Here is a 16,166-nt window from a genome sequence, read left to right as displayed (position 1 = left end):
ATAGGTCAGCGGCTACAGCTCCAATTCGACTCCTGGCCTGGGAATGTCCATATGCCTCGGCTGTGGCCCTAAGAAGACAAAAACGAAGGGGAAAGAAAAAAAAACAAAACAAAAAAAAGGGAGTTCCTGTCATGGCGCAGCAGAAAGGAATCTGACTAGGAACTGTGAGATTTCAGGCTCAATCCCTGACCTCGCTCAGTGGGTTAAGGATCCAGCACTGCCCTGAGATGTGGTGGAGGTCACAGACTCGGCTCGGATCCTGCATTGCTGCGGCTGTGGCTGTGGCCATAGCCAGCAGCTGTAGCTCCAATTTGACCCCTAGTCTGGGAATCTCCATAAGCCACGAGTGTGGCCCTAAAAAGCAAAAGAAAGAGAGAGAGAGAGAGAGAGAGAGAGAGAGAGAGAGAGAAACTCTAAGCAAGGGAAGAAGCATATGCTGATGTGTTTGGAGAAAATGCAGTAGCTCAGTATGGTCAAAGTTGGGTGGGAGGAGAGTAATGATGTCTGGAGAATAAACAGTAGCCAGATAAAAGGGGGGTCTATATTCCACTCAGAGGAATTTAAACATTGGTCTGTAGAAAGGTTCTTAATCCAGGTTTCAGCTTTTATAGGGATTGAATATTCTGGACTGTGAAACTCTAGAGAAGGTTCCAAAAGAGGTCCGTAACATTCCTCCCCAAAGAACCCCAGCTAAAGACAATGTAGGAATACCAACAGATTTCGGAGTTCCCATCGTGGCGCAGTGGTTAACGAATCCGACTAGGAACCATAAGGTTGCGGGTTCGGTCCCTGCCCTTGCTCAGTGGGTTAACGATCTGGCGTTGCCGTGAGCTGTGGTGTAGGTTGCAGACGCGACTCAGATCCCGCGTTGCTGTGGCTCTGGCGTAGGCCGGTGACTACAGCTCCAATTCGACCCCTAGCCTGGGAACCTCCATATGCCGCGGGAGCGGCCCAAGAAATAGCAACAACAGCAGCAACAACAACAAAAGACAAAAAAAAAAAAAAAAAAAAAAAAAAAAAAAAAAGGAATACCAACAGATTTCAAGCCAGGCAGTAATATGATTCAATACGTATTTTAGAAATACTGCCTTGCAAACAGGAATGAAGAATGGGGAGGAAGGTATGAGGGCTGGAAAATTAATTAGAATATAATAATGTTACAGATTAAAAAATGACGAAGACTGCAATAACAAAGGCAATGAAGTAAAGAGTAATAATATGGAAATAAATACTGAAGCTCCAGCAGATTTAGAAAAAGAGGAGGGAAAGGAACTCCAAAGATGTTGGCTTAGATAACAAAACATCTGATTGTGCCATTCACCATGGAAACAAACGCAAGAGCAAGTTTCGGAAATAAGCAGTTTTATGTTTGTCAAGGCACCTCCCAGATATCATAAGTAAGGACCTACTAAAGACTGGAATTCAGAGAAGAGACTGATCTGGAAATTCAGATTTGGATGACATCTGCATGGTAACAGAAATCATGAAGGTAGATGGGACTCCCCCAAACATTCACTTAACATCATCTGTAAAATGCAACGGTTAGACTAAATCTGAAATACACTGCTAAAGTAATATGATTTTATGCATTACCACTAATTTTCAGTGAATAAGAAAATCCATAAATTTATGATAAAAAGTTTATTTTAATGTTCATTTTATGTATCTATAGTTTCTACTTCCCCATCATGTTCTTATAACTCAAATTTATGTCACAACTATTACATAGCAGAAAAAATAGTAAAAATGTTTAGTTAAGACTTCCCTTGCAATGCTAGAATGTTGGCACTGGTATAATTCACCCATTTAAAAGAGCACTATATTGAGAAATACTCTGAAATCCTTCCTTCTTAAAAAATGTATATGCGAAATTCCCTGGTAGCTCAGCAGGTTGAAGATGGCATTGTCATTACAGCAGCTCTGGTCATTGCTGTGGCATGGGTTTGATCCCTGGCCTGGGAACTTCCACACGTTGTGGGTGCAGCAAAAAAACAACAAAACAAAACAAAAAAAACCCTTCAAAGTAATGAGATTTGTTTCCACGAATCACATCTGAAAATCTCTTACACTGAATAGAGTCCATACAATGTTAGAACTCTTACACTGAATAGAGTCCATACAATGTTAGAACTCAGCTGGGTGACCTAGTCCAATGTTCACACTTTACAGATATGATGTTAAATGATTTATCCAATCACTCAATATCTGGCAGAGATTCGGACACCTATTCACTCTATTAGCATCACTCTTCATGGTGTGAAATAACTGTGATAAAACGTTTTAATCTCTCATAAGGAAACTGTGGAAAGAGTTTTGACTAACTGACCTGGGCTTCATCACTTTATGGTTTTGTTACTTATGATCAATTACTTAGCCTCTGAAAATAACTTCTACCTATAAGTGAGAGATGGTGATAATTCTGTGACTAGGTTGTTAATGAGGATTAATTGTAGTAGTTTATGCAAAATAACTATGTCAGTACATAAGTATGTGAGTAATACTTATATTCCAGCACACAAAAAGTTCATCATATGTATAAATTTTTATACCCTCTACCAGACTATAAAACCCTATCTATTTTTAAAGTGCTGAACATAATGTCAACTCAATAAGCATTTGCTAATTTGTTAGTATTCTGAGGAGCCAACTAGCTTTCAAAATATGGCCAACAGCAGGATAACTCATATCACTATGACAGAGATATTCAAATTAACTGAAAGCTTCAGAATATGCTTTAAAATGTTTTTGGTCTATCTTTTCTAGAGCAGTATGTAGAACTAAACACTTTTTAGTAAAACTATGGTCCCAGGTCTTTCTGTTTATAAGAAAATAACTTCTACCATGAAAAACATCTTCAGGAGAAAATAAAAAAGCCCGCAGCATTTTATACCACTTCTACTTTTCACATTCACGCCTCTGCTCTTGTATTCAGAGATATGAATGCAAAAAATATATTCAGAATTGCAATTCCAGTGCCATCACATAGTAATCTGGCAGCTCCTTCATATTTATAACCAACATTTTAGCTGACAAAAGCAAAAATACCAGAAACTGAACAAAGGATACAATAATTCAAATTGATAAGAATATCTAATGTTACAGATATTATCATTTCCAAATGACTGTATATTTTAATTTGGCTTCAAATGAAAAAACAATCACAAAGATTATTCTGTAAAAACATTCCCTTCCCCCACTACAGGATTAATCCCTGTGCCCCCTCAGACCCCATCCAAGGTCTCTTAGGTATTAAAGGAAAACAACATCCTGAAGCTTCAGATAATTAAATCATAATTTATAGACTAATAAATCAAAGTATCTAGATAAGATTCTGGAGAAGTTATGTCAATTCAGTTCTAAAAAGGTAAAAGAAGGATGCTGCTTCCTATCCTTTCAAATAAAAATATCCCTGCAATGCTGGATGTTAAAACCTTTGTTCTCAAGCTAAGCAATTAAAACACAGGTTTTCAAAACTAGAAATTTCCTTCCTTTAGCTCAAATCAGTTTTTAAAACATGAAAAAAATCCCAAAAGCTATTTTAAGAATAATGAACAATGTAAAAACATCATTTTCCTTTCTTATTTTATCTCTCTGTTATAGGTACATCTCTTTCACTGAAGCTATTTTTCTACCATTTTGCTACGTTTCATACACCACCGAGAAAACAAAGACTGCTATAGATTACCTGGATCACCGGACAAATCAGCAGACAAGTAAAAGCTCAAAAGGCTCGTTTCCATGGAGTAGAGGAGAATGAAATCCTCACCAAAACACCATTCCCTTAGCATCCCTAGGCTTTTCCTTTATATGTACAGTCAGGATCCTTGGAAAGGCATTTGTGGGATGATTTTACTGACCACAAGAGGGATGATATGAAGAAACCCCACCTCTTCTCCACCCCCAAGCATCTACCATCATCAACTGAAGCCCAACACTGCGCTGCTAATGGAAATGCAAAGAACAGCATCCACATACACTGCTCTGAAAGATTACACTGTAAAATTGCATAAATGATAAAGAAAGCAAAGATGTAGCTGGCAATATGTTAAGGGAGTAGGCCAAACAGCTCCCATAAATTAAAAATACTCACAAAAGATCCAATTATAGAGCCACAAAAAATTAATTTCCTTCAGAATTTCCTGAATAAAGCATGATTTTTAGAAAGATATATGTAGTGTCTCCATCAAAAATGGAGTTCCTTAAATATCTTAAAAATTTTACTGTTACTGCTCCTTTCCCTAAAGCCAAATAAACCAAGTAAGTTAGGATTAACAAAAAAAAAAAGTCTCCTTTTGTTAGTAGTGTGACCCCTTCAAAAATAATCTGGAAGAGGAGGTGGGGGTGAAAGAGAAACAGATAAAAAAAATGGGAGGACAAAAAATACTTTCTGCCCCAAAAAGCCTAATTAAGTTTGTAAGTAAGGCTAGGAGGATTGAAATTTCTTCATGCTACTCTACTTGTGTTTGATTATTGTAAATCTTCCCTGGTCTCTAAATATGCTCCAGGCAATAATATGTCTGGCATTCTATTAACTGGGCATCCCTGTCACTTACACTAGAATGAGGGAGGGACAAGAGACCCACTTATTCAATCTAATCCCTAGATGCCATGTAATTTTGCTACAACAGTGATTTTCCTCAAACACTGCTCTCTAACAAATGCACTGCCACAATAAGAAGACTCATTAGCCTCTACTTTCCTTTTATGAAGCATCTACGCAACTTGATAATCTGCACATATGTAATTTCTGGGATCAATATATTAGTGATGAATTAAAGACCTATTCTTTATTTTATAATACATGTTCCCCAAAACATCTGAATATATCAAGTTAAAACCCAGTAAACATTTCATTTACATAAATTATACCCAGCCACAAAAAATTAATTTTCTTCAGAATTTCCTGAAGAAACCACAATTAGTGATCTATGAAGAAGCATCTTCTAAGAAAGCACCCCTTGGCAAAAGTACTTTGTAAGAAAATAAACAAATAAAAGAGGAAGAAACATAGGATAGATAAACGAATAGATTTTTATAGACTTTCTAAACTAGAGCCTGATTTCAATGCTCTACTTGGGCAATACTAAAGATAAAATTCACCGAATTTATGGTTTATAAGTACTTAACAGAGAAGTAATAATATGATTTATCATACAACCACATAAAGCAGAAATCACATTCTTAGATGTTTACCCAAGCAATATGAAAATTTATGTTCGCACAAAAACCTGTCCATGGATGTTTACAGCAGCTACACTTATAACTGCTAAAAACTGAAAGTAATCAAGATGTCCTTCAATGGGAAAATGGTCAAACAAATGATTCATCCATATAATGGAATATTGTTTAAAAATTTTAAAAGAATGAATTCTTAATTCACACAATATGAATACATTTAACTATATTCAAGAAGTCAGATGCAAAGTCCAAAGATTTTCATACCATTCCATTCATATGGCACTCTGGAAAATGTAAAAATTAAAACGATTAGACAAAAAACAGGTTAGCAATTACTAGAGATTAGGGGAGGGGAGAGTGGCTGACTACAAAGGGGACACACAAGGGAAAACAGAATGCAGGATCTGCTCTGCACATTAGGAAGAATGAACCACACTGAATGTTGATGATACAACAATAAAAACCATCAATCTGATTGTTAGAAGATTCCAAGATGAAATATGGACTGTGAAAAATGAATATAATTACAGTGCAAATTATGACCTACCTACACTGAAGGGGTGGGGGGAGGAGCTAACCTAACTAATTTTGGAAAACAATATTTTGACTGGAAATTATAAGACTAATGACAAAAATAAACACTGTATTCTAATTGGAAAATTTCTCATGGGTATATGCATTAACAGTTCTGAAATAGCTTTTCATGTATACTGGAGCTAAACAAATAAATAAATGGATAAGGATGGTCAGAGCCGGGTTTCTGTCAGATAGATAAGTCACACATAAACAAGCAAGGAAGAACACAGTGAACACTGTGGTACTGAATTAAAATCAGAAAGATGAGCATAATCTCATGTTTAACTTAATACAGATACAAATAGATACAGAAACAACTACAGATTGTGTGTATACATGAGTTACTATGCATACATATATTTAACTAGCTCTGTCTCTTGAGAGGGCCTACAGGCAATGGCACTCAACAGCTATAAGCACACCCAGTGCCCACATTTTGGCTTCTAAAAATCATTCCCCAATACAAGGAATCATAGCTCCTTGGGAAAAATGGCTTATTAAAGAAAATAGAAGATGAGCCTAAGCATCTTATAATACCAGAAAGTAAGAATGCACTCAAAAAACAAAAGGATAGGAGCAAGTGCCAACCTAAAAGCCCTTCCAGGGGTCAAAGCTAGAACAATATGAGCAACAAAATTAAAACACAGTACTGGACAAGAACTCAAAAATATAAAATAAATATACATTAATCCATATTGATATAGGTAACTGAATAAAAAAAGGAGGGAAGATACAAATTTTCCTTACAGAGGAATTCCAAATCAAATATGCAAATACTTCCTTCCCCCTCAAGTATGGACTGGATTTAAGTGACTTGCTTGAAAAGAACAGTATATGGAAAGAGAAAAAGAGTAACTTTAGAGTGGAGAAAACTGGCAAACACTATCCTAGCCAAGTGGTCAAGGTTAATCCAATCAGTGATGCAGTATGAATGTCAGGTAGACATTACATACTCCTGAAATGATAAAATAAAAAGAGCACTCTGCCTCTGTGGGATTCTTTCCACATAACCCTAATAATGACAAACAGCATCAAATCCAGACTGGAGAGTATTCTAAAAAACATCCAGCCAGTACTCCTCAAGGATGTTAAGGAGTACTTAACTAGAAGAGACTTGGGAAACAAGAAAATTAAATGCAATGTTGTATCTGGGAACAATCTAAAGAGACCATTAATGTAAAAGATGATGAGATCCAAAAAAAGTCTGTAGCTTAGTTGTTTAGTTTAACCAGTGTCAGTTTCTTAGTTTTGACAGATGTACTGATTACTGTTAACAATGATGTTAACAATCAGAAAACCTAGGTATGGGGTATATGGGAACTCTCTGTACTATTCACAACTTTTTTTTAAATCTAAAATTATTCCAAAATAAAAAAGCTACTGAATAATTAGTCTATGATGCTAGATGTCAGAATAGTAAGCACTCTTAGGTAGCGACTTCAACTGTAGTTTAAAAACATTCATACAAAGAAAATTCTAGGCTCAGATGACTTCACTGATAAATTCTCACAAATATGTGAAAAAAGAGATATTAACATCATATATACATTTTCTGAAAACAGATAACACTTCCCAATTCATTTTCTGAGGCCAACATTAGCCTGTTATAAAAACAAAGCAATAACATTATAAGAAAATGGAAAACAAATATCCTCTGTGAACACAGATGTAAACATCAAAATATTAGCAAACCAAATCTATCAATATATACAAAGAAAAATACATAATGGTGAAATGGAGTTTATCCCAGGAATACAAGGTTGGCTCAACACTCAACATTCAATGTAATTCACCATACCACCAGTCTTTAAAAAATAAATCACCTAAATAAACACATAACCAAATATTACAAAATTCAATACCCATTAATGACAAAATTTCCACTGAACTAAGATAGGTTAACTTCCCCAAATTAATAAAAGACATCTATAAAACACAAACACATAACATCATACTTAATGGTATTAAATTGAAAGGATGTCTACATGCCCTCTCTCACAACTTCCATTTAACATATTAGTCAGAGGAGTAATATATATACATTATTCATGGATCAGAAGATTCATACTGTAAAAATATTTTTTCTCCCCAACCTGAACTAGATTCAACACAACCATACTCAAAATCACAGCACTTCTTAAAAAAGTAGACACTGACGTGTTGATTCTAAAATTCATATGAAAATAGGAGTTCCCGTCGTGGTGCAGCAGAAACGAATCTGACTAGGAACCGTAAGGTTATGGGTTTGATCCCTGGCCTTTCTCAGTGAGCTAAGGATCTGGCATTGCCGTAAGCTATGGTGTAGGTTGCAGACACGGCTAGGATCTGGTGTTGCTGTGGCCCTGGCGTAGGTTGGCAACTATAAGCTCCAATTAGGGCTCTAGCCTGGGAACTTCCATATGCCATGGGTGTGGCCCTAAAAAAGACAAAAGACAAAAAGAAAGTAAAATAAAATTCATGTGAAAATACAAAGGATCTAGAAAAGCCAAAATAATTTTTAGGAAAACAACAAAGTTAGCAAACTTACACTATCTTATTTTTGAGATTTAAGATAAAGATAAAAAAAAATCAAGACATAATGATAGGCATATTGATCAAAAGAACAGAGCATAAATAGGCCCATGCAAAGATGGTGATTATATTTTTAACACAGATGCCAAGGTAATTCTATAAGGACAGAATAGTCCTTTTTACAAATAGCACTGATACATATGTCAAAACCCACAGACAGACACAAGCACACAGACACACACCCACACACATACATATACCCCTATCTCAATCCTTACATCACTATATATCCTAGGCCTAGACCTAAGAGTTAAACTACAAAATTTCTAGAAAAATTAGGTAAAAATTCTTGTGACCTTGGAATTAGGCCCAAATTTTTCAGATAGGGCCCATAAAGCAAAAACATAAAAGAGTTCATAAATCAAACTTCATGAAAATTAAAAATGTCTTTCTGGAGTTCCCATCTTAGTGCAGCGGAAACGAATCTGACTGGGAACCATGAGGTTGCGAGTTCAATCCCTGGCCTTGCTCAGTGGGCTAAGGATCTGGCATTGCCGTAAGCTGTGGTATAGGTCGCAGATGTGGCTAGGATCTGGCATTGTTGTGACTCTGGCGTAGGCTGGCAGCAACAGCTCCGATTAGACCCCTAGCCTGGGAACCTCCATGTGCCATATGCCACAGGTGCGGCCCTAAAAAAAAGACCAAAAAAAAAAGTCTGTTCTTTGAAACAGAACTTCTGTTTCTTTGTTGGGGAGTAAAAGGACAGGCCACAAACTCGGAGAAAAATTTACCAAAAACATATCCAATAAAGGGCTCATATCCTATATCTCAATAATAAGACAAGCCAATTTTTTAAAATATTTGAACAGATACATCACCAAAAAAAAACCCACAAAAAATATGAAAAAGCACATGAAAAGTGCTCAACATCATTAGTCAGAAGAGAAATATAAATAAAAATATAAAGAAGTGGCCACTCACACCTATAAAAATGACCAAAATTGAAAAGACTGATGATACCAAGTATTGATTGGGATATGGAGGGTGTGACACTCTCCTAACTTGCTGGTAAAGATGTAAAATGCTAGTTACTTTGGAAAAGAGTTTGACAGTTTCTTATGAAGTTAAACATATACTTATCAAGCAACAGAGCAATCCTACATCAAGGATTTTACCAAAAAGAAATGAAAATGTGTATCACACAAAAACTCATATGTAAATGCTCAGATTTATTTGAAACAGTCAAAATTGTTAATGATTCAAATGTCATCAACAAGTATATGGATTAAGAAACTATTCACAAAATGGAATACTATATGGCATGAAAAAGGAGCAAATTACAACAATATGCAACAACATGGATGAATCAAAAAAGTGCTAGAGGAGACAGACGCAAAGATTATACACTGTTTGACTTCATTTACACAACGTTCTAGAATAGACAAAAGTCTTACCACAAAAAGCAGATCAATGTTTGTAGAGGACTAAATGAAAAAATGCATGAGATAACTCGGAGGCAAAAGAAATGCTCTATATCTTAATTATACTGTTAAACTATAGTGTTAGTTAACATTACATATATTTGTCAAAGCTCATCAAAATACACACTTAAAATGAGTGAACTTTATTATGGGTAAACTGCATTCCAAATAAATTTATTTTTTAAAAGATAAAATAGTATAAGACCAGAATTTAAAATAGATGCTAAGTTGACTAACTTCTCTAACTTCCTACCTAAAATATTAAAACCTAAATTGCTGCTTCAGATAAACATAAAATCTTTAGAATTCCACAGGAAAATAAACCTTTATTTCAAAAATAAAACTTGAAAGCCTGAGCATTTTAAAAATTCTTAGCTCTGAACATATTTTGTAAAAACTATTGAACATTTCAATGCACTATATCAATATGATGACTTATTTAATCGATGAAGCCCAAGCAATTACCAGAGGAATTCACCTAACTAGGACATTCTTATGAGAACATTCCCACACTTTACAATAAATAAACCTGGCAAAAAACAAACAAACAAATGAAGAAACCTAACAAACACTACTTCAGCCTGGTAATCAAAGTCACTGTCCACAGTCATACATTGTGTTGATGTACCCATGATATGATGTGATAAAAATGGGACTATATCTCTATGATCTTCCTTCCAGCAACCCATAAATCCAGCCTAATTGTGAAAAAAAAAAAATCAGACAAATTCTAATGTAGGAGCATATTACAAAATACCTCACCAGTAACTCCTCAAAACTGTCAAGATTATCAGAACAAGTTAAGTTTAAGAAACTGTCAGTCAAAGAAACTGTCACAGCCAAGGGAAGCCCAAGGAGACAGAAAAACCAAATGTAATATAGTATCTTAGGTATGATCCTGAATCAGAAAAAGGATAATAGGTAAAAACTAAGGCAACCAGAATAAACTTTGGACTTTAATTAATAATAATGTATTAAAACTCATTCATTAATTATAACAAATGGAGTTCCCATTGTGGCGCAGTGGTTAACGAATCCGACTAGGAACCATGAAGTTGCGGGTTCGATCCCTGCCCTTGCTCAGTGGGTTGACGATCCAGCGTTGCCGTGAGCTGTGGTATAGGTTGCAGACATGGCTTGGATCCCGCATTGCTGTGGCTGTGGCATAGGTTGGCGGCTACAGCTCCGATTGGACCCCTAGCCTGGGAACCTCCATGTGCTGCAGGAGTGGCCCAAGAAATGGCAAAAAGTAAAAAAGAAAAAAAAAATTATAACAAATGTACCATACTAATGTTAACAGGGGAGAATCTGAGGTCAAGGATGTGGTTCATATTCCTCTCTGTACTAGCTTTTCAATTTTTCTATAATTCTAACCTTGTACTAAAAAAAAACTCTTAAAAAAACCCTCTCTCCCCAACCCCCACCATTACCAAATTAAAAATTCATCTTATCAGAAAAACTCAGAAGACAACAGGAAAGCAAGGGAAAGATACAAGATAAAGGGAATCAATAAAAGGAGTTTGAGATGCTAATATAAAGAACATCACTACAGCTTTAGTAGAAAATTACATTACAATCTGTGTTTAACTACTCAGTGGAAAAAGAGAAAGCATAAAAAGAAAAGTAAAAAGATGAGCTAACAGAATCTAAAATACAACAAAAATGAACATATCTAGAAACAAAAACAGACTCACAAATATAGAGAACAGATTTGTGATTGCCAGGGATGGGGGGTGGGGGAGGGAAGGATTGGGAGTTTGGGATTAGCAGGTGCAAAACAATTGCATATAGGGTAGATAAACAACAAGGTCCTATGTATAGTACAGGGAACTATATTCTATATCCTGTGATAAACCATAATGGAAAGGGATATAGATACAGATGTATAACTGAGTCACTTTCCTGTACAGCAGAAATTAACACAACATAGTAAATCAACTACACTTCAATAAAAGTTGTTTAAACACATGATCTAATAGGCATATTAAAAATACTCTTCCCACTGCTTTCACAGCTGTACTGGTGTCTTGACGTCAATCTCAAGACTCCCATGGATTAGAGCAACAATTCACTCTTTGGTGTTTGCTGTATAAGTTTCAAAGTAAAATCACTTGTTAATGAATGTTCACAGTTTCTACGATGAGAAGACTAACTGCTTAAAATCTGAGAAATACAGGGGCTAACTAGAAAAGGAGGAGGAGCAGAAATGGATAGGGTAATCTTGGCTCATTCAGTTTAATTTAAGGCTTCTCTCTTAACTCTAAGTTATTTAACTTTTCATTCTTAATCTTCACTGGGAAACAAGAGTGAAATACCAATCTCTTTTATTTCTTTCACAAAGCTGAAAAAGATTTGGTGGGATGAAAGTAAATTGTTATTGTGCCCCTCAAAATTGAGGGTAGATATCCAACATTTTGAAACTACAAAGTCCAAAATATCTGTATTCTGTATCACAGATTTAACTTAATAGAGATATATTAGTGATCTAAATCACTATTCTGCATGATTCAGTGTAATCAGTTATTCATCAAAGCATATTCTTTGCCAAAACCATCACATAAATTCTTCACTATTCAAAGAGAAATGTGTTTGTAAAAGTATTTTTTTTAAGTTTGCAGCTATATGAGGACTGAGATTGTTATAGCAAAATTCATAAGGTTAATTTTGCATATTGAAAGGCAATTTCTGCAATGTGTTATATGTTGCATTCTTGAATTAAAAACTTAATTCAAAAACAGGTTAACCACAAATCAAAAACATACAATAGAGTCACAAAAACCAAAAAGAAAACACAAGCATAATATAAAGAAACCTATCAAATCACAAAAGAAAAAAAAAAGGAACAAGGAAGAAAAACAAAATCAACAGGAAAACAAGGTTTAAAATGGCAATAAACACATATCTATCAATAATTACCTGAAATGCCAATCAAAAGATACAGAGTGGTAGATTTTGAATAAAAAAACAAAAGTGGATAAGATGCTGCCTACAAGAGACCCCCTTTAAGGTGAAGGACATGCATGTATTAAAAATGAGGGGATAGAAAAAGATATTTCATGCAAATGGAAATGATGAGAAAGTGGGGGTAGCAATACTCAGACAAAATAGACTTGAAAACAAAGGCAAGAGAGAGAGATAAAGAAGGATACTATGTAATTATAAAAGGATCAATATAAAAAGAGGATGCTATACTTGTTAACATATATGCACCAAATACAGGAGCACCTAAACACACAAAACAAATATTAACACACATAAAGGAGAAACTGACAGGAATATAAGAATGGTGGGAGACTTTAACACCTCAGTCAAATCAATGTATAGATCTTTCAGACAGAAAATCAATAAAGCAACAGAAGTCCTAAATGACACAACAGAAGTTAGACTTTATTGACATTTTCAGGACACTATACCCTAAAAAAAGCAGAACATACATTATTTTCAAGTGCACATGGAACATCCTCTAGGATTGACTGCATACTAGGACACAAAGCAAGCCTCAATAAATTTAAGAGAACAGAAATTATTTCAAGCATCTTTTCTGACCACACGGCATGAAACTAGAAATCATAGAAAAATAAATGAGAAAGAGTTGATTACATGGAGACTAAACAACATCCTACTAAAAATCCAACAGGTCAACAATGAAATCAAAGAGGAAATTTTAAAATACCCTGAAACAAATGACAATGAAAACACAACTATACAAAATCTATGGGATGCGCCAAAAGTAAATCTAAGAGGAAAGTTCATAGCAATATAGACCTTCCTCACCAAACAAGAAAAATTTCAAATAAACTAACCTACCACCTAAAAAAGAACAAACAAAACCTAAAGTCATGAGAGTATCAGAGAGGAAATAAACAAAATAGAGATAAAAAATAGAAAAAAAATCAATAAAAGCAAAAGCTAGTCCTTTGAAAGGGTAAACAAAATCAAGAAACCTCTGGCCAGGCTCACCTTCCTGAGCCTTTATTTGGGAGAGGACCCAAATAAACAAAATAAGAAATGAAAGAGGAGAAATAACAATCGATACTACAGAAATACAAAAAAACCATGAGACAATTAAATCCCAACAAATCTGACAGTGTAGAAGAAATGGACAACTTTTGAGAAATATACAGGGTACACACACACACACACACATTCAAAAACAAAACAAAACAAAACCCTCCCTACAAACAAAAGTCCAGGACCAGATGGCCTCACAGGCAAATTCTACCAAACATACAAAGAGGAACTTATACCAATCCTTCTCAAACTGTTACAAAAGATTGAAGAGGGAACACTTCCAAAGACATTCCATGAAGCCACCATCACCCTGATACCAAAACCAAAGATATCACCAAAAAAAGAAAGAAAATTAGAGGCCAATATCTTTGACGAATATAAACACAAAAATTCTCAAGAAAATATTAGTGAATTGAATTTAACAACATGTAAAAAAGAACATACACCACGATCAAGTGGGATTCATCCCAGGGTCACAAAGATGGTTCAACTTAAGCAAATTAATGTGATATGCCATATCAAGAACAAAAACAAAAACCACATGGTCATCTCAATAGATGTAGAAAAAGCATTTGATAAAATTCAACATTCATTGATCCATTCAAAACTCTTACCAAAGTAGGTACGGGGGAACATATCTCAACATAATAAAAACTATATATGACAAACTCACAAACACATAATACTCAAAGCTAAAAGTCTTCCTAATAAAATCTGGAACAAGACAAGGATGACCACTCTTACCACTTCTATTTAGCATGGTATTGGAAGTCCCAGCCATAGAAATCAGACAAGAAAAAGAAATAAAAGGTGCCCAAATTGGAAGAGAAGAGGTAAAATTGTCATTATACGCAGATGACATGATACTACAAAGAGAAAACCTACAAACTGCACACAAAACCTATTAGAACTGATAAAATAAATCAGCAAGGTAGCAGGATAGAAATACAGGATATAGAAATCTGTTGCATTCTTTACACTAATAAGGAAACACCAAAAAGGGAAAGTAATAAAAGCATCTCTTTTAAAACTGCATCCAAAAAACACTTAGGGGAGTTCCTGTCATGGCTCAGCAGTAACAAACCCAAATAGTCTTCATGAGGATGTGGGTTCAATCCCTGGCCTTGCCCAGTGGGTTAAGGATCTGGCATTGCCATGAGCTGTGGGGTAGATCACAGATGCAGCTCAGATCCCATGTTGCTGTGGCTGTGGCATAAGCCAGCCTCTATGGCTCTGATTCAAACCCTAGCCTGGAAACTTCCATATGCCACGAGTGGCCCTAAAAAGACCAAAAAAAAAAAAAAAAATTTTTTTTAAGACTAAACCTGACCAAGGAGGTGAAAGGATTATACACTGAGAACTATAAATGTTCCATAACATTGAAAGAAGAAACTGAAGATGAATCAAAGAAATGGAAAGATAGTCCATGCTCTTGGATTGGAAGAATCAGTATTGTTAAAATGGCCATACTATCCAAAGCAATCTATAGATTTAATGTAATACTTATCAAATTACCCATGACATTTTTCACAGAACTAGAACAAATAATCCTAAAATTTATATGGAACCACAAAAGACCAAGAATTACCAAAGAAGTTCTGAGGAAAAATAACAAAGCTGCAAGCATAACCCTTCTACACTTGAGACAAAACTACAAAGCTACAGTAGTCAAAACAGCAGGTATTGGCCCCAAAACAGACATACAGATCAGTGGAACAACATAAAGAAGCTAGAAATAAACCCACATACCTACGGTCAATTAATCTTTGGCAATGGAGGCAAAGAACATACAGTGGAGAATGTATTCTCTTCAGCAAGTGGTGTGGAAAGCTGGACAGCCACATGTAAATCAATAAAGTTAGAATACACCCTCAACATCATACACAAAAATAAAACCAAAATGGCTTGAAGACTTAAATATAAGACATAACACCATAAAACTCCTAAAGGAGCACATAGGCAAAACATTCTGTGATGTATGTTGCACTGATGTTTTCTTAGGTCATCTCCCAAAGCAACAGAAATAAAAGCAAAAATAAATAAATAGGAACTAATCAAACTTCCAAGCTTTTGCACAGCAAAGGAAACCATAATCAAACCGAAAAGACAATGTATAGACTGGGAGAAAATATTTACAAATGATGTGACCGACAAGGGCTTAATTTCCAAAATAGATAACAACAACAACAACAACAAAACAATCCAATCAAAAAATGGGCAGGAGATCTAAATAGACATTTCTCCAAAGACAACATACAGATGGCCAATAAATGGATGAAAAGATGCTCAACATGTGTATTGGTCTATTATGTGTCACACTGCACAAATAACTATAATTCAGAGGTATTACATAATATCAAGCCAATGTTAAAGACAGTATATCTATTAGAACATATAAGAACTTTGCTT

At 35.1% G+C, this 16,166-nt stretch overlaps 1 protein-coding gene across 9 annotated transcripts in view; it reads right to left on the bottom strand.

Annotated features, from left to right (window-relative positions):
• The window catches only part of ARHGEF12 (Rho guanine nucleotide exchange factor 12), a 156,036-nt gene that overhangs the window by 100,149 nt on the left and 39,721 nt on the right, over positions 1–16,166 (bottom strand). For 4 of the 9 annotated variants that reach the window (XM_084976369.1, XM_084976371.1, XM_013979480.3 and 1 more), the window contains exon 1: positions 3,686–3,840. The exons of the other annotated variants lie outside the window; for them this stretch is intronic. The gene's annotated coding sequence lies outside the window, so the exon portion shown is untranslated. Of the gene's footprint in view, positions 1–3,685; positions 3,841–16,166 lie in introns of those variants that run through there. 9 annotated transcript variants of the gene reach the window in all.

Source organism: Sus scrofa, chromosome 9, assembly GCF_054392235.1.
Source record: "Sus scrofa isolate SSC_HxYL_T2T_F1_AM1 chromosome 9, Sscrofa_HxYL_maternal_Yorkshire_Landrace_v2.0, whole genome shotgun sequence".
Classification (NCBI taxonomy): Eukaryota; Metazoa; Chordata; class Mammalia; order Artiodactyla; family Suidae; genus Sus; species Sus scrofa.
The sequence above is the reverse complement of the archived record's forward strand: the minus strand, read 5'-3'. Positions and strand labels throughout refer to the sequence as shown.